Genomic DNA, 18652 nt, shown 5'->3' with positions numbered 1-18652 from the left:
TCCCTTTTGTGTAATCAAGGCTTAAGGAAACAAGTAAATATTAGGAATAAAGGGAATTAGGTTACTTACTAAAGGAGTTACAAATGTAAGAAGAAAGCTACAAATGTGGATAGAGGAAGACAAGAATATGCCCCAAAGTGTTGAATTGGCATTGGAGGTTTCAAGATGATCTCATGGTTTTAGACAACACAGAGAAAAAGAAGTGTGTGTGTGTATGAGAGAGAGAGAGAGAGAGAGAGAGAGAGAGAGAGAGAGAGAGAGAGAGAGAGAGAGAGAGAGTGTGTGTGTATGTCCCATGTTCATTCAATGAGAGGGTCTAGAAGCAGATCTACCTCTAGCAATGAGCAATGAGCCCACTTAGGGGTACATACTGGGTTTCAATTTCTATTTTTTTCATTTTATTTTGAGATAACTTCAGATTTACAGAAAAGTTGCAAAAGAAGAATTCCTATATACCTTTTATTTAGATATTCCTATGTTATCATTTTGCCACCTTTCCTTATTCCCTGTCTATTCTGTGTTTCTCTCTGTCTCTTGTATGTCTGTGTATTATGTAATCATATATGTCTCTGTCTGTGTGTGTGTGTATTTGTGACAGGGGCCCTCAGGCCCAGCCCCTGGTTTGGTGATTTAGTAGGAGGACTCACACGACTCAGCATATAGATGTACACACAGTTAAGATTTATTACAGTGAAAGCAATTGAACATGAGAAATCAGAGACAAATGAACTGAAAAAGCAGAAATAAAGGTGTCTATTTTCAGGTGTTATGATTTTGTACCTGGAAAATCCTAGAGAATCAGTGAAAAAACTAACTCTACCAATAAAAATATTCAGAAAAGTGGAAGGATATTAAACTAACATAGAGAAATCAATGGCCTTTGTATACACAAATAATAACGATAGAGGATATAATGATAGAGAAAACCTCATTTACAACAGCAACAAAGAAGATAATATACCTTGAGAAGGAACCTAACAAAAAATGTGAAAAAAATTGTGAGGAAAATGTTAAAATGCATTTGTCAAAACCACAGATCTTTACAGCATACAAAAAAATGCACCTTAATGTATAAAAATTTTTAAAAATCAACCAGGGAGTCCTGGTATAGAATGTAGTCTGTGAACAATGTTAGGCAGGAAAATAAATAGGAGTGGGGTGGAAAGAGAAAAAGGCCAGGAAAGTCCATTAAAAAGACCTGGAGTTAATCAATTAAAGCTCAAAAAGCCAGGAGCAACTTGGCCTGGAATATTTGAATATTCCCAAGATAAAGGAGGATACCTCAGCATAGCCCATGTCTTTATTATGTTAATCATGCAGGCCCAGCTTATTTTTTACCTGTAGTTATATGCTGTTGTTTTTTTTCTCCTTCCAGCCCTAATCAAGTACTTTGTAACCTAGGCAACTAATTTAGCATGCAGGCCCAGCTGTAAACAACATAGTAAAAGGCAGGAAGAATTCCATCTTAAAGATTGTATTTTAATACCCAGAAAGTTAAGAAATGAGATTCTTAAACTTACTATTTAGCAAACAGACTCAGCCCACCTTGGGGGCTAGGCAGGCAGTCTGATGTGCTCCCAGACCAAGACGCCGGTATCCCAGGGAGAAATCAAGAGCAGGAAGTTCCCTGTGTGAAGTTAATTCTAAGTATTCAAAGACCACTTAACAGGTCTGCACCCCCAGGCCTTAGTCACATTCCTGAAGAATCCTTAAAAGGGGGAACCCCCAAGCTCCTCTGCCTGAGGTCCTCTGCACTTTCTAAGTGTGTAACCTTCTAATTTTAAACTTTCTCTCTGCAACCTTTCAGGGCACCTCTCCTTGCTGAGGTGGCCTATACTTTTTCTCTCTTTAAGTAACTTTAAATAAAACTTTTGTTATGGAAAATACTGAAAAAAAACTGGACTGGATCACTGACGGAAAAACCAAGCGGCACTCGGAGGTCTTGGAGTGTGGAGGCTTTATTTTACACTGGCGGGCTCAGAGGGGAGTAATCTCCCAAAAAGTCTGAGCCCTGGACAAAGGAAAAGGGAGCAATTTATATCTTTCTGCTTCCTTATCTGTAACATTCCTAGGTGCACAGCAAGCGAGCAGGCAAGGGGGAGGGAGTTTAGGGAGTGAACCTTGGGAACCAGTGCTCTGCAGAGCGGGGACACCAAGGGAGTGGATTTTTGTTTGTGTTGAGGAGAGGGGAGAGGTGGAGGGGTGCTACCTCGTAAATTACTGTCCTTGTAGTGTTGTTTGTGTTGAGGAGGCGGGGTGAGACAGAGTGAAGGCACCAGCTAGGTTGCTGTCCTTGTAAATCTTCCCCTATCACTTTTTCTATACTTCACTACTGTGTCTCTGCCCTTCAATTCCTTTTCTCAGCAGGAACAAGGACAGAGTAAAATACACAATGCTCCCCCAACAAACAAAATAATGTAACCATGTTACAAATGTATGACATAACCTAACTGAAAGGGGTTGGGGGAAGATATGCTGACCTAAGTAACCTTAGAAAACAGTATTTTGACTGGGAACTCCAAGGTTAAAAAGACAAAAGCAACCACAGAAAAGCACTTAACTCAATATTGGAAAATGTGTTTCCCATAGGGGTATCAGTTAACAATTCTGATATTGCTATACATGTTTCCTGGGATTGAACAGATTAGTAAATGGGTGGTGGCTGGTTGGAGCCAGGTTTCTTGCAGGTTAAAGCTGGAGGCTTTAGATAAGCAAGAAGGAAAGGATAGAATGAGCCATGTGGTACTGGAATGTCAGTATGAATTTATATTTATCTTAAAATACAACAGATGGATAGATACAGAAATAATTAAAGTTGTATGTGTATACATATAATTGGTATACATGCATCTATTTCCTAGCTCCTAGGATCATACACATGGTCAAGACAATTGACAACTGGGAGAAAATATACGCAACATACATTACAGTAAAGTGTTAATATTCTCAATATACAAAAGAAATCTTAAAAATTGAGGGAAGAAGTTCGAAAAGCCAATAGAAAAATAAACAAAAGATGTGGATACATCACACAAAAAAGGATACTAAAATAGCCCTTAAATATGTGAAAAGTGTAATCTCTCTCACAGAGAAACACAAATTAAAACTACACTAAGAGAATGGATAAATTTTGCTATATCCATTCTACAGAATTTTACTCTGAAAGGGCAAGCTCCCAGATTCAATTTCAGCCAATTGGGACCCGGATCCTACCTCAGCCAATCGGGACCCGGATCCTATTTCACCCAATCAGAGCTTGGTCTCTCTCCTCTCCAGTCAGCAAGGAGCTCACCCACCACCCTTAGACCCGGCCAATTGACCAGAGCCACGACCTATCACCCCACCAACTACCCCTAGATCCAGCCAATCACCCAGAGCCACAACCATCACCCCACCAACTGCCCTAGAACCCCATAAAACCTTTGTGGTATTGAAATTCACTCTCTTTTTCTGGCATCTTGCCACTGCGTTGGTGTAGATGAGAGATTGAGCTCAAGGTAGCTCGAATAAAGGCTCTTTGCTTTTGCATCAGTGTTGGCTCCTTGGTGGTCTTCTGGGATTCGCGACTTTGGGCACAACAACTCAATAATAAAAAGGAAAAAAAATGCTGATGTACACAACCTGGATGAATCTCAAAAGCATTATGTAGAGTGAAAAAAGCCAGACACTAAAGAGTGCAACTGTCTGATTCCATTTGCATGAAACCCTGCAAAAGACAAATATAATCTATAGTGACAGAAAGCCAATCAGTGGTTGCCTGAGGTAGGTGGAGGGGTTCGGATGGGGCACAAAGGGACCTTTTGGGGGTGATGGCAATGTTCTATATATTGATTGTGGTGGTGGTTACAAGGCTGTATACATTTGTCAAAACTCACAGAACTGTACTCATAAAATAGGAAATATACTGTTAAGAAAACAAGGCAACAGGCCCAAAATGGAACCACTTATGCTAATCCTCATGTCACCAAACTGACATAAGTTAATAACAGTTTTGGCTCTATCAGCAATGGAATCTTACACTGGTCAACCAGGTACTACCTGATCAGCACTAGTGAGGTAATCTGCCTGAGAGACCCATGGCACACCCCAGAGGAAACTAAACCTGCAAAAACGTTTTGCCACCATAACTTCCTTGTTCGTGCTCCCTCCTGGCTAGAAAAATCTTTCATTTGTACAGCTCCTCGGGGCTCCTTTCTACCTCCTAGATTAGATTCTGCCTCATTCAAATTGACTTCTGCTCAAATAAACACTTAAAAACTGTAAGATGGGGGCTTGGCAAGATGGCTGCATGAGTAGGGCAGCAGAAATCTCCTCCCAAAACCATATATATTTTTGAAAATACAACAAATACAACTATCCCTAGAAGAGAAACCAGAAGATACAGTACAACAGCCAGGCTACACCTACACCAAGAACCCAGCACCTCATGAAGGGGGTAAGATACAAGCCGTGGCCCAGTGGGACCCAAGAGGGCCCCCAACCACAGCTCCCTGGTGAGAGGAGAGGAAAGGAGTCAGAGCAGGAGGGAGAGAGAGCCCGGGACTGCTAAATAACCAGCTCTAGTCATCAGAACCGGGAGCGCAGACACACAGTGCGTGGTGTGCTGGATACTAGGTAAATGGAACAGCAAATTAGGCAAATGGGTCCCTGCAGCTAGTGCCCCTGGGACAACGTAAAAGCAAGCACTTTTTGAAAGTCTTAAAGGGACAGGAGACTCACTGCTGGACAGAAGCATCCCACACACACATCCTAGCAGCTGGGAATCCCAGGGAACTCCAGAAGCCCTAACCCTCTGGGCGGCAGCACAGCTCTGAGGCCCCTCACGGCAATAAACAGCCTCATGCCCGTTCCCCCTCTGGCACAGCCCCGCCACAGCAGGACAGCAGTGTGAGGCTGGCCATGCCCATAGCAGCCACGCAGAGCCGCCTCCACAGCCACCCAGGGCCAGACGAAGAGGCCCCATCGCCATGCAGCTGCCCAACATAAGCCGCTAGGGGTCACCATTCTCACAGGAGAAGAAAGCGACCAGCAAGCAGGAATGGACTTTGTTCTCCCAGCTGACACACACGGCAACTGCCCATGACTACCTCTATCGCCATGAAAAGGCAGAATTTGATCCAGACCAAAATCACAGAGACAATCCCTGAGAAGTAGCCTGGGGAGATAGACTTAACTAATCTTCCTAAAAAATAATTCAAAATAAAGGTCATAACCATGCTGATGGAGCTGCAGAGAAAAATGCAAGAGCTGCAGAGAAAAATGCAATCTCCGGAATGAGATTACAGAAATGAAACAAACTCTGGAAGGACTTAAAAGCAGAATGGAAGAGATGCAAGAGGCCATTAATGGAATAGAAATCAGAGAACAGGAACACAGAGAAGCTGATGCAGAGAGAGATAAAAGGATCTCCAGGAATGAAAGAATATTAACAGAAATTTGTGACCAATCCAAACAGAGCAATATCCGCATTATAGGGGTACCAGAAGAAGAAGAGAGAGAAGAAGGGATAGAAACTGTATTTGAAGAAATAATTGCTGAAAATTTTCCCAAACTGGGGGACGAAATAGTCGATCAGACCACGGAAGCCCACAGAACTCTCAACAGAAGGGAAACAAGGAGGACAACACCAAGACACATAATAATTAAAATGGCAAAGATCAAGGACAAGCACGGAATATTAAAGGCAGCCAGGGAGAGAAAAAAGGTCACCTACAAAGGAAAACCCATCAGACTATCATCAGACTTCTCAGCAGAAAACACAAAAGAAAGAAGAGAATGGCATGATATATTTAATGCAATGAAACAGAAGGGCCTTGAACCAAGAATACTGTATCCAGCACGATTATCATTTAAATATGAAGGAGGGATTAAACAATTCCCAGACAAGCAAAAATTGAGGGAATTTGACTCCCACAGACCACTTCTACAGGGTATTTCAGAGGCACTGCTCTAGATGGAAGCACTCCTAAGGCAAAATAGACATCACCAGAGAAAAAAAAATCACAGCAAAGAAAGCAGGCCAATCAAATACAAAATAAAGGCAAAAATAAAATCAACTACACACAAAAGCAGTCAAAGGTAACACAAAAGAGCACAGAAGAAAACACCTAATATATAAAGAATGGAGGAGGAGGAATAAGAAGGGAGAGAAATAAAGAATCATTAGACAGTGTTTATAATAGCTCAATAAGGGAGTTAAGTTAGACGGTATGATAGTAAAGAAGCTACCTTTGCTAACCACAAACCTAAAGCCTGCAATGGCAATAAGTACATATGTCTCAACAAACAACCTAAATGTAAATGGACTGAATGCACCAATCAAAAGACACAGAGTAATAGAATGGATAAAAAAGCAAGACCCACAGATGGACCTAAAAGACATCTATAGAACTCTACATCCAAAAGCAACAGGACACATATTCTTCTCAAGTGCACATGGAACATTCTCCAGAACAGACAACATACTAGGCCACAAAAAGAACCTCAGTAAGTTCCAAAAGATTGAAATCCTACCAGCCAACTTTTCAGACCACAAAGGTATAAAACTAGAAATAAATTGTACAAAGAAAGTAAAAAGGCTCACAAACACATGGAGGCTTAACGACATGCTCCTAAATAATCAACGGATCAATGACCAAATTAAAATGGAGATCCAGCAATATATGGAAACAAATGACAACAATAACTCAAAGCCCCAACTTCTGTGGGATGCAGCAAAAGCAGTCTTAAGAGGAGAGTATATAGCAATCCAGGCATATTTAAAGAAAGAAGAACAACCCCAAATGAATAGTCTAATGTCACAATTATCAAAATTGGAAAAAGAAGAACAAATGAGGCCTAAGGTCAGCAGACAGAGGAACATAATAATGATCAGAGAAGAAATAAATAAAATTGACAAGAATAAAACAATAGAAAAAAGCAATGAAACCAAGAGCTGCTTCTTCAAGAAAATAAACAAAATAGACAAGCCTCTAGCCAGACGTATTAAGAGAAAAAGAGAGTCAACACACATCAACAGAATAAGAAATGAGAAACGCAAAATCACGACGAACCCCACAGAAATAAAAAGAATTATTAGAGATTACTATGAAAACCTATATGCTAAAAAGCTGGAAAACCTAGGAGAAATGGACAACTTCTTAGAAAATACAACCTTCCAAGACTGACCCAGAAAGAAACAGAAAATCTAAACAGACCAATTACCAGCAATGAAATTGAATCGGTAACCAAAAAACTACCCAAGAACAAAACCCCCCAGCCAGATGGATTTACCTCGGAATTTTATTAAACATACAGAGAAGATATAACACCCATTCTCCTTAGAGTTTTCCAAAAAATAGAAGAGGAGGGAATACTACCCAACTCATTCTATGAAGCCAACATCACCCTAATACCAAAACCATGCAAAGACCCCACCAAAAAAGGAAACTACAGACCTATATCCATGATGAACGTAAATGCAAAAATACTAAAAAAATATTAGCAAACCGAATTCAAAAATACATCAAGAGGATCATACACCATGACCAAGTGGGATTCATCCCAGGGATGCAAGGATGGTACAACATTCGAAAATCCATCAACATAATCCACCACATCAACAAAAAGGACAAAAACCACATGATCATCTCCATAGATGCTGAAAAAGCATTCAACAAAATTCAACATCCATTCATGAAAAACACTCTCAACAAAATGGGCATAGAGGGCAAGTACCTCAACATAATAAAGGCCATATATGATAAACCCACAGCTAACTTCATACTAAATAGCAAGAGGCTGAAAGATTTTCCTCTGAGATTGGGAACAAGACAGGGATGCCCACACTCCCCACTGTTATTCAACGTGGTACTGGAGGTCCTAGCCACAGCAATCAGACAAAACAAAGAAACACAAGGAATCCAGATTGGTAAAGAAGAAGTCAAACTATCACTATTTGGAGATGACATGATATTGTACATAAAAAACCCTAAAGACACCACTGCAAAACTACTGAACTAATATTGGAATTCAGCAAAGTTGCAGGATACAAATTTAACACACAGAAATCTGTAGCTTTCCTATACACTAACAATCAACTAATAGAAAGAGAAATCAGGAAAACAATTCCATTCCCAATAGCATCAAATAGAATAAAATACCTAGGAAAAAACCTAACCAAGGAAGTGAAAGACCTATACCCTGAAAACTACAAGTCACTCTTAAGAGAAATTAAAGAGGTCACTAACAAATGGAAACTCATCCCATGCTCCTGGCTGGGAAGAATTAATATCGTCAAAATGGCCATCCTGCCCAAAGCAATATACAGATTGGATGCAATCCCTATCAAATTACCAACAGCATTCCTCAATGAACTGGAACAAATAGTTCAAAAACTCATATGGAACCATCAAAGACCCCGAATAGCCAACACAATCCTGAGAAGGAAGAATAAAGTTGGGGGGGATCTCGCTCCCCAACTTCAAGCTCTACTACAAAGCCACAGTAAACAAGACAATTTGGTACTGGCACAAGAACAGACCCACAGACCAGTGGAACAGAATAGAGACTCCAGACATTAACCCAAACATATATGGCCAATTAATATTTGATAAAGGAGCCATTGACATACAATGGGGAAATGACAGTCTCTTCAACAGATGGTGCTGGCAAAACTGGACAGCTACAGGTAAGAGAATGAAACTGGATCACTGTGTAACCCCTTACACAAAAGTAAATTCAAAATGGATCAAAGACCTGAATGTATGTCATGAAACCATAAAACTCTTAGAAAAAAACATAGGCAGAAATCTCTTGGACATAAACATGAGCAACTTCTTCATGAACATATCTCCCTGGGTAAGGGAAACAAAAGCAAAAATGAACAAGTGGGACTATATCAAGCTGAAAAGCTTCTGTACAGCAAAGGACTCCATCAGTAGTACAAAAAGGCATCCTACGGTATGGGAAAATATATTCATAAACGATAGATCCGATAAAGGGTTAACATCCAAAACATATAAAGAGCTCACACACCTCAACAAACAAAAAGCAAATAATCCAATTAAAAAGTGGACAGAGGAGCTGAACAGACAGTGCTCCAAAGAAGAAATTCAGATGGCGAACAGACACATGAAAAGATGGTCCACATCGTTAATCATCAGAGAAATGCAAATTAAAACCACAATGAGATATCACCTCACACCAGTATGGATCGCTACCATACAAAAGACAAGCAACAACACATGTTGGCGAAGTTGTGGAGAAAGGGGAACCCTCCTACACTACTGGTGGGAACGTAAATTAGTTTACCCATTGTAGAAAGCAATATGGAGGTTCCCCAAAAAGCTCAAAATAGACATACCATTTGACCAAGGAATTTCACTTCTAGGAATTCACCCTAAGAATACAGTGGCCCAGTTTGAAAAGACAGATGCACCCCTATGTTTATCGCAGCACTATTTACAATAGCGAAGAAATGGAAGCAACTTAAGTGTCCATCAGTAGATGAATGGATAAAAAAGATGTGGTATATATACAGAATGGAATATTACTCAGCCATAAGAAAAAAACAGATCCTACCATTTGCAACAACATGGATGGAGCTAGAGGGTATTAAGCTCAGTGAAATTAGCCAGGCAGAGAAAGACAAGTACCAAATGATTTCACTCATATGTGGAGTATAAGAACAAAGGAAAACTTAAGGAACAAAATAGCAGCAGAATCACAGAACCCAAGAATGGACTAATAGTTACCAATGGAACTGGGGAGGATGGGTGGGAATGGAGGGACAAGGGCGGGGAAAAAGAAAGGGGTTATTACGATAAGCATGTATAGTGTGGTGGGGGGCACGGGGAGGGCTGTGCAACACAGAGAAGACAAGTAGTGATTTTACAGCATCTTACTACACAAATGGACAGTGACTGAAGGGATATGTGGGGACTTGGTGAACGGGGGAGCCTAGTAAACATAATGTTCTTCATGTATCTGTAGATTAATGGTACCAAAATAAAAAAAAAGAAAATGGGCAGAGGAGCTGAACAGACAGTTCTCCAAGGAAGAAATTCAGATGGCCAGCAGACATATGAAAATATGCTCCACATCACTAGTCATCAGTGCAAATTAAAACCACAATGAGATATCACCTCACACCAGCATGGATTGTCACCATCCAAAAGACAAGCAACAACACATGTTGGCGAGGCTGTGGAGAAAGGGGAACCCTCCTACACTGCTGGTGGTGAGAATGTAAATTAGTTCAACCATTGTGGAAAGCAGTATGGAGGTTCATCAAAATGCTCAAAACAGACCTACCATTTGACCCAGGAATTCCACTCCTAGGAATTTACACTAAGAACGCAGCAAGCAAGTTTGAGAAAGACAGATGCACCCCTATGTTTATCGCAGCACTATTTACAATAGCCAAGAATTGGAAGCAACCTAAATGTCCATCGGTAGATGAATGGATAAAGAAGATGTGGTACATATACACAATGGAATACTACTCAGCCATAAGAAGTGGAAAAATCCAACCATTTGCAGCAACATGGATGGAGCTGGAGAGTATTATGCTCAGTGAAATAAGCCAAGCGGAGAAAGAGAAATACCAAATGATTTCACTCATCTGAGGAGTATAAGAACAAAGGAAAAACTGAAGGAACAAAACAGCAGCGGAATTACAGAACCCAAAAATGGACTAACAGGTACCAAAGGGAAAGGAACTGGGGAGGATGGGTGGGCAGAGAGGGATAAGGGGGGAAAGAAGAAGGGGGTATTAAGATTAGCATGCATGGGGGGAGGGAGAAAGCAGAGGGTGGGCTGCACAACACAGAGAGGACAAGTAGTGATTCTACAACATTTTGCTAAGCTGATAGACAGTAACCGTAATGTGGTTGTTGGGGGGACCTGATGTAGGGGAGAGCATAGTAAACATAGTACTCTTCATGTAAGTGTAGATTAAAGATTAAAAAAAAAAAGAAAGAAAGAAAGAAAAGGGGGATTACTCCTTGATAGGATAAAACTATTGGTAAATCAAAGATCAACGCATGCTTTAAATATCCTTAATGTTGATCACTTAAAGGGTGTCAGATGATCAGCTATGGAGGTACTCTTTTCTGATAATATTCCTTTCTCTTAATAAAAAAAAAAAAGCAGTTCCTGTGTACTGACCTCCAATGAGTTCTGCACAGTAGTATAGAGGGCATGTCAAAGTGTGGGCAAAGGGTCTGTTTGTTTCTATGCAGAAGATCAAGGCCTAGCGTGGATACCCAGAAAATGAACTAAGATACGATATGAGGAGGAGCTTCCGGCATCAGCACTCTCTGGAGGACTTGTGCCAGGGGGATGATCATCAAAAAGCCTCCACAGGGATCCGGGCGATGCTGCGGTTGTGGCTGCATCCATCCCACCATTTCCTGGACTTGCCATTGGAATGAGGAGGGAGATGTCTAGGCTGGCATGTGCATACAGTGAGACAACGAATTTGACCGGATCTGTACTGTTGGAACTCAACCAGGAGTTGGGAGGGGTGCAAGTTGTAGCACTCCAAAATCTTATGACTATAGACTATCTACGGTTAAAAGAACATATGGGATGTGAACAGATCCCAGAAATGGGCTGCTTTAATTTGTCTGATTTCTCTCAGACTGTTCAACTACAGTTGGACAATATCCATCATATCATAGACAAATTTTCACAAATGCGTAGGGTGCCTAAATGGTTTTCTTGGCTTCACTGGAGATGGATGCTAATTATAGATTTGCTTTGTTTATGTCACCGTATTCCTATTATGTTAATATGTGTGTGAAAATTAGTAGTTTAAAACCTACACATACTTAAGGTACTCTACAAGAAGATATGTCAAAGAAATAATCAATCCTCCCATGTTTTCTTCCATATGCTACCTCTATAGCTTTTCTTCTTCCTTCCTAATTACAACCCTTAAATAGAATTCATGCCTCATATCGAATTTACCGAGTATCATAATTCCTCCAGGTGGTAAAGATACCTCGAGACAAGTGCTGGGCATAGAAGCCACAGGGCATAAATCTGCAAAGAAGTAAAAAGCTAACCTTTGCAAACAATATGGCTTCTCTCTCACTCACCAACTTTACATTTCCCTGTATGGCCCCGGAAGATGACTGGTTAGCCAGAGACGGGTAAGATTCCTCAAGGGAGGAACAACCTAAGACAGGCACAGTCGCAGGGGGGCCATCAGGTGAGAATTTGGGGATCAACAGAGGTGAGGCTCAGAACCTCACCCCCCCTGCTTTGAGAGAAATCTTCTGCATCCGTGGATGTCTTGCTGCCCTTGTCTAGCCTGGATTAATACTTAGTCCATAGGCACACACCTGATCATCTGATCATCTACATTTGCCCTCTTACAGCACTAAACTATGTTTTCTACCTTTATCTTGCATCTACCTACCACTTCAGCATTTTATTAAAATAATAATAATAATAATAAAGAGAGAAATGTGGGATTCACATATAAATCAAGTATAAAAATCAAACGAATATTCATATTTGACCTGATTGTTTATAGTTCATAATGCGTGATCAAAACCGAAAGTTTCTGTGATGAATGCCCTTGTACTGTTCACCATGTAAGAATTTATTCACTATGTAAGAATTCGTTCACCATGTAAGAACTTGTTCGTTATGCTTCAGAAGATTGGAGACTGACGAGAATTAGGCTTGAGATGGATTAATGATTGTACATTGAGCATTGACCCCCCTATACTGAATTTTATTGTTGTTAACAACTATTTGATCAATAAATATGAGAGAAGCCCTCTCAAAAAATAAAATGAACTGTGTCATAATGCCTGAGCAAAACCAAAAGCTTCTGTGATGACTGCCTTGTACTGTTCACCATGTAACTTATTCACTATGTAAGAATTTGTTCTCCATGTAAGAACTTGTTCGCTATGCTTCAGAAGATTGGAGACTGACGAAAATTAGGCTTGGGTTGGATTTATGATTGTGCATTGAGCATTGACTCCCCTATACAGAATTTTATTGTTGTTAACAACCATTTGATCAATAAATATGAGAGATACCCTCTCAAAAAAAAAAAAGTACACACTTCCAATTGTAAAATAAATAAGTAACCGGGATGTAATGTATAGCATAAGGAATATAGTCAAAATATTGTAACAACTTTGTACGGTGATAGCTGGTAGCTAGAATTATCATGTATATAAATGTTGAATCACTGTGTTGTACACCTGAAAGTAATGTAATACTGTGTGTCAACTATCCTCCAATAAAAAATAATTAAAAAAAAAAAAAGCTCAAAATAGACATACCATTTGACCCAGTAATTCCACTTCTAGGAATTCACCCTAAGAATACAGCAGCCCAGTTTGAAAAGACAGATGCACCTCTATGTTTATTGCAACACTATTTACAATAGCCAAGAAATGGAAGCAACCTAAGTGACCATCAGTAGATGAATGGATAAAGAAGATGTGGTACATATACACAATGGAATATTATTCCACCATAAGAAGAAAACAGATCGTACCATTTGCAACAATAGGGATGGAGCTAGAGGGTATTATGCTCAGTGAAATAAGCCAGGTGGAGAAAGACAAGTACCAAATGATTTCACTCATATGTGGAGTATAAGAATAAGGAAAAAAACTGAAGGAACAAAACAGCAGCAGAATCACAGAACCCAAGAATGGACTAAGTTACCAAAGGGAAAGGGACTGGGGAGGATGGGTGGGAAGGGAGGGATAAGGGTGGGGAAAAAGAAAGGGGTATTATTATTAGCCTGTATAGTGTGGGGGTGGGGGCAGGGGGACGGCTGTACCGCACAGAGAAGACAAGTAGTGAGTCTATTGCATCTTACTATGGTGATGGACAGTGATTGAAATGGGGTTTGTTGGGGGGACTTGGTGAAGGGGGTAGCCTAGTAAACATAATGTTCCTCATGTAATTGTAGATTAATGATACCAAAAATAACTCTGTAATATACCTCAGTTTATCTTTTAACCTGTATATTTATATATATACAGAGAGAGAGAGAGAGAAGGAGAGAAGAGAGACAGGAGAGATATTGAGAGACACAGGCGAGAGAGATTGAGAAATAGAGAACAAGAGAGGGAGAGGGGAGATGGGAGAGACTGGGGGGGTGAAGGGGGAGGGAGATAGTGAGATGGAGAGGGAGATTGAGAGAGAGACAGGAGAGAAAGAGATGGGGGGATAGGAGAGGGAGGAAGAATATATCTCAATAAAGTTCATGAAGTTATGAAAGGAAAAGAGCCCTCGCTGAAAATATTTTCCTACAGCAGGCAACTTATTTATTCATAGGAAAATGAGGTTAAAAAAAAAAAGAACTACAGTGAGATACCTCTGGATCTCACCTCTCACATGGGAGAAATTTTTCAAATAAGACCATACAGACAATTGGAGAGTCTGTGGGGAAACAGACACTAAATTTGTTACTAGTGGGAATGACACTGAAAGAGCCCTTTTGGGAGGAAATTTTGAAATACTTAACAAAATTACCTATGTACTTAAAAAAATTTTTTTATTAAGGTATTATTGATATACACTCTTATAAAGATTTCACATGAAAAAAGAATGTGGTTACTACATTTTCCCTTATTATCAAGTCCCCCCATACCCCAGTGCAGTCACTGTACATCAGTGTAGTAAGATGCCACAGATTCACTATTTGCCTTCTCTGTGCTACACTGTTTTCCCCGTGATACCCCACATTATGTGTACTAAACAGAATACACCTCAATCCCCTTCTCTCTTCCTCCCCACCTGCCCTCCTACACCCCTCCCCTTTGGTAACCACTAGTCCCTTCTTGGAGTCTCTGAGTCTGCTGCTATTTTGTTCCTTCAGTTTTGCTTTGGTTTTATACTCCAGAAATGAGGGAAATTATTTGGCACTTGTCTTTCCCCGCTTGGAGTATTTCACTGAGCATAATGTCGTCCAGCTCCATCCATGTTGTTGTAAATGGTAGGATTTGTTTCTTTCTTATGGCTGAATAGAATACCATTGTGTATATGTACCACATCTTCTTTGTCCATTCATCTACTGATGGACACTTGGTAGCTTCCATTTCTTCGCTATTGTAAATAGTGCTGTGATAAACATAGGGATGCATATGTCTTTTTCAAAGTGAGCTCCTGCATTCTTAGGGTAAATTCCTAGGAGTAGAATTACTGGGTTAAATGCTATTTCTATTTTGAGTTTTTTGAGGCACCTCCATACTGCTTTTCACAATGGTTGAACTAGCTTACATTCCCACCAGCTGTGTAGGAGGGTTCCCATTTCTCCACATCCTCGCCAGCATTTGTTGTTCTTAGTCTTTTCGATGCCGGCCATCCTTACTGGTGTGAGGTGATATCTCATTGTGGTTTTAATTTGCATTTCCCTAATGATTAGTTATGTGGAGCATCTTTTCATGTATCTGTTGGCCATCTGAATTTCTTCTTTGGAGAACTGTCTCTTCATATGCTCTGTGCATTTTTTAGTTGGGTTATTTGTTTTTTGGGTGTTGAGGTGTGTAAGTTCTTTATATATTTTGGATGTTAACCTCTTGTCAGATATGTTATTTACAAATATATTCTCCCATACTGTAGGATGCCTTTTTGTTCTGTTGATAGTCTGTGGTCCTTTACTGTACAGAAACTTTTTAGTTTGATGTAGTCCCATGAGTTCATTTTTGCTTTTTTTTCCCTTGCTCGAGGAGATGCGTTCAGGGAAGAAATTGCTCATGCTTATATTCAGGAGATTTTTTTCCTATGTTGTCTTCTACGAGTTTTATGGTTTCATGACTTACATTCAGGTCTTTGATCCATTTTGAGTTTACTTTTTTGAATGGGGTTAAATAATAATCCAGTTTCATTCTCTTGCATGTAGCTGTCCAGTTTTGTCAACACCAGCTGTTGAAGAGGCTGTCATTTTCCCATTGTATGTCCATGGCTCCTTTATCATATATTAATTGACCATATATGGTTGGGTTTATATCATGGCTCTCTAGTCTGTTCCATTGGTGTATGGGTCTGTTCTTGTGCCTACTTATATGCTTTTTGATGCTGCAATCCCAGTTGTATGAATTTACCTCAGCTAGTAAAAAAATACATATATGTAGAAATGTATTCTTTGGGGCATTGTTTATAGTTCCAAAATATAGGCAAACATCAAAGAGTGGTTAAATTACAATACATCTACAAAATGGGATACTACATATTTGTGAAAGAGGGGAGGTATCAAAGGAAAAATGCAAATTTGGCTACCTTCCCTGTACAATAAATAAGATAATATATATGTATCTGTTTATTTGTGCAAAAAGATTCACAAAAGATAAACAGGTAAGTAAGTAGATTCGTTACCTCAACAAAGGTGGGAGGGGCAAATGGAATTCAAACAGAAACAAAGGAACCTAACTATTTCAAAAGAATCACACAGCCTCATGGAAGGGGGAAGGGGGAAGGAGAACTACCCCAAGCAATTTTTGAACACAGTATTTTGACTACCATGAGGTTAAAGACAAAAGGAACTACACCAAATATTGAAGCAACAGTAGTTTCAAACACAGTATTTTGACTATAGATCATGTGAACTGAAAGTTCAAAGAAACTAATAAAGCACCGACCTCTAGTTGGTAGATTTTTCACAGTCTTATGGGTTAGCAATTCTGGTTAGTTAATGGGTATTATATGATTATACAAGTAAGTAAATTTACTGTGGATAGTGGGAGCCAGGTTTCTTACTGTTGGAGAAAGGTTTACAAATATGTAAAGTGAGAAAGCTAAAATGAACCTTGTGTTGTTGGGTTGAAATGGAAGGTATTAATAATGAATTTATGTTTTAAAAATATATATACCTATAGCAAAATATATAAATAGAAATAGATATGTGTGTATAGATGGATTAGAAAATATACATATATTTCCTAGCTCTGTACACTGAGAGGGCCTAGAAATAATTATACTCTAATAGCAGTGAATACTTTCTCAACTGGGGCTGAAAAAATAAGATGAGTCTGGAACATCTTGTAGTGCCAAAAAGCAAGAAAGTGCTAAAAGAGAAATGATGGGGCTTGTCAAAGGGACACAGAAGTCAAACTGAAGGAGCTCCCACTAGTCAATGTGAGAGATTTTGAGCATCAAAGGAAAGAATGATATTGATTGGTTATACTTCATCAAATAAAATAAGAACATAAGTCTGTACAGATATAAATACATACATGAGTGGGTGATAAGGAAAAGATTCTGAGATGTCCTAAAATTAAGTGACATAAGGGCCTGAGAATGGGGGGGAAGAGTCAAGGGAAGATATTTAATCAATAGCTTCAGTTGTGGCTAACCAGAGATTCAGTGTCCCTGAATGAAGGCCCCCAGAACTACTGCAGCCCTCTTTTTACACGTGAATAGTCCCTGACCATCACCCACCAACCAACCTTGAGCCTTCTCTGTGAACTAACCACCTATCCCAAACCCTGCTTACAGTTAGCCCCCCTTCAAAGTAAATTTAAACAACTGTCTTTCCTTGAGATTATTTATAAAAGTGCCCTCTTTCTTGAATCTGGTGGACAAGCTGATTCTGCTAACTAGCATTGCTGTTGGTGAAACAGAAATATCCTGTCCCAGGACTGTCCTTTTTCTGGGTAGCATCTGTAACCGCTTAAAAAACCCTTTTATTTCAGAGACCTCTCCATTTCTATAGTTTTTGATTTGTCATGGGGGAAAGAGACAGCTCTTCCTTACAGTAGAATAGTAACAAATATCAAAGGAATGTTGGTGTTAGGAAATCATTAATGGATGCTGAAGCCAATGGTTCAAAAAATTGATACAGAGAGAATGATAAAGGTGGCAAAATGTGAACAACTGATGAATCTGGGTAAAGAATATGCGTAATTTCCCTGTACCATTCCTGCTTTCCTGTTCATTTAAAATGGTATCAAAATTAAGTTATGCTCTCTCCCAAAAAACGAGATAAAAGAATATAGGGAGTATTCTAGAATTTATATGCTGTTGCTAAACATGCTAATTTTTTTCTTTCCCAAATAAAAGGTGCTGTTTGGGTGGCAGGGTTTCCTGAGGGGATCCGGAAAACAAGGGAGGCTTAAAATGCATTTTAATATTTATTTCAGTGTTCCTGGTGTTTTGCCATCCTGTTTGTTTTGCTTTGTTTTTTAAATGACGCTTCTTAGTTTGATTCACTGCTATTCTTTCCTCTCAGGTATTTTAAATTTATTAGTGGGTAGGCCCTTTACCTAACATGATATTCAGTATCATGTTAAGAACATCAGCGTCAAATTACAAAAAAAAGCCAAGAGCTTCACAAAAGGCGGCACTTCCCTTTAAGGGTCAACCGGAGGAGGGCCGGAACAGGCCTGCGCAAAGCTTCTGCTTTCATTTCTATGGTTATTAAGTCAACTATTCTTATTAAAGGAGTACAGCGGCAAACACTTCCCTAGAGACGAGTCCACCTATGACACAGGGATGCCGTAGAATTGCATCACAATGGGTGGTCTATGAGGTTTCAAAAGTCGGATTAGATGACCTAGATTTTAATAAAATGTTAAATTGCAACTCACCTGACCCCTCGCTTTCATTTTCTTCTCTCGGCCTGCAATACACTGAACTTCCGGAGCAGATTCCTCCCCCTCCATTCTGGGCCAATGGTTTGGCCTGACCCTAA

The 18652-nt window shown here is 39.7% G+C and overlaps 1 long non-coding RNA gene across 1 annotated transcript in view; it reads right to left on the bottom strand.

Annotated features, from left to right (window-relative positions):
• LOC140847340 (uncharacterized) overlaps positions 1–18645 on the bottom strand; it is a 40794-nt gene extending 22149 nt beyond the window's left edge. Inside the window, exon 1 of the long non-coding RNA XR_012127333.1 lies at positions 18549–18645. This is a non-coding gene — a long non-coding RNA (uncharacterized lncRNA). The remainder of the gene's footprint in view (positions 1–18548) is intronic.
• Positions 18646–18652: the final 7 nt, after the last annotated feature.

The sequence above is a fragment of the Manis javanica genome, chromosome X (genome assembly GCF_040802235.1).
Source record: "Manis javanica isolate MJ-LG chromosome X, MJ_LKY, whole genome shotgun sequence".
In the NCBI taxonomy this organism is placed as follows: Eukaryota; Metazoa; Chordata; class Mammalia; order Pholidota; family Manidae; genus Manis; species Manis javanica.
The sequence above is the reverse complement of the archived record's forward strand: the minus strand, read 5'-3'. Positions and strand labels throughout refer to the sequence as shown.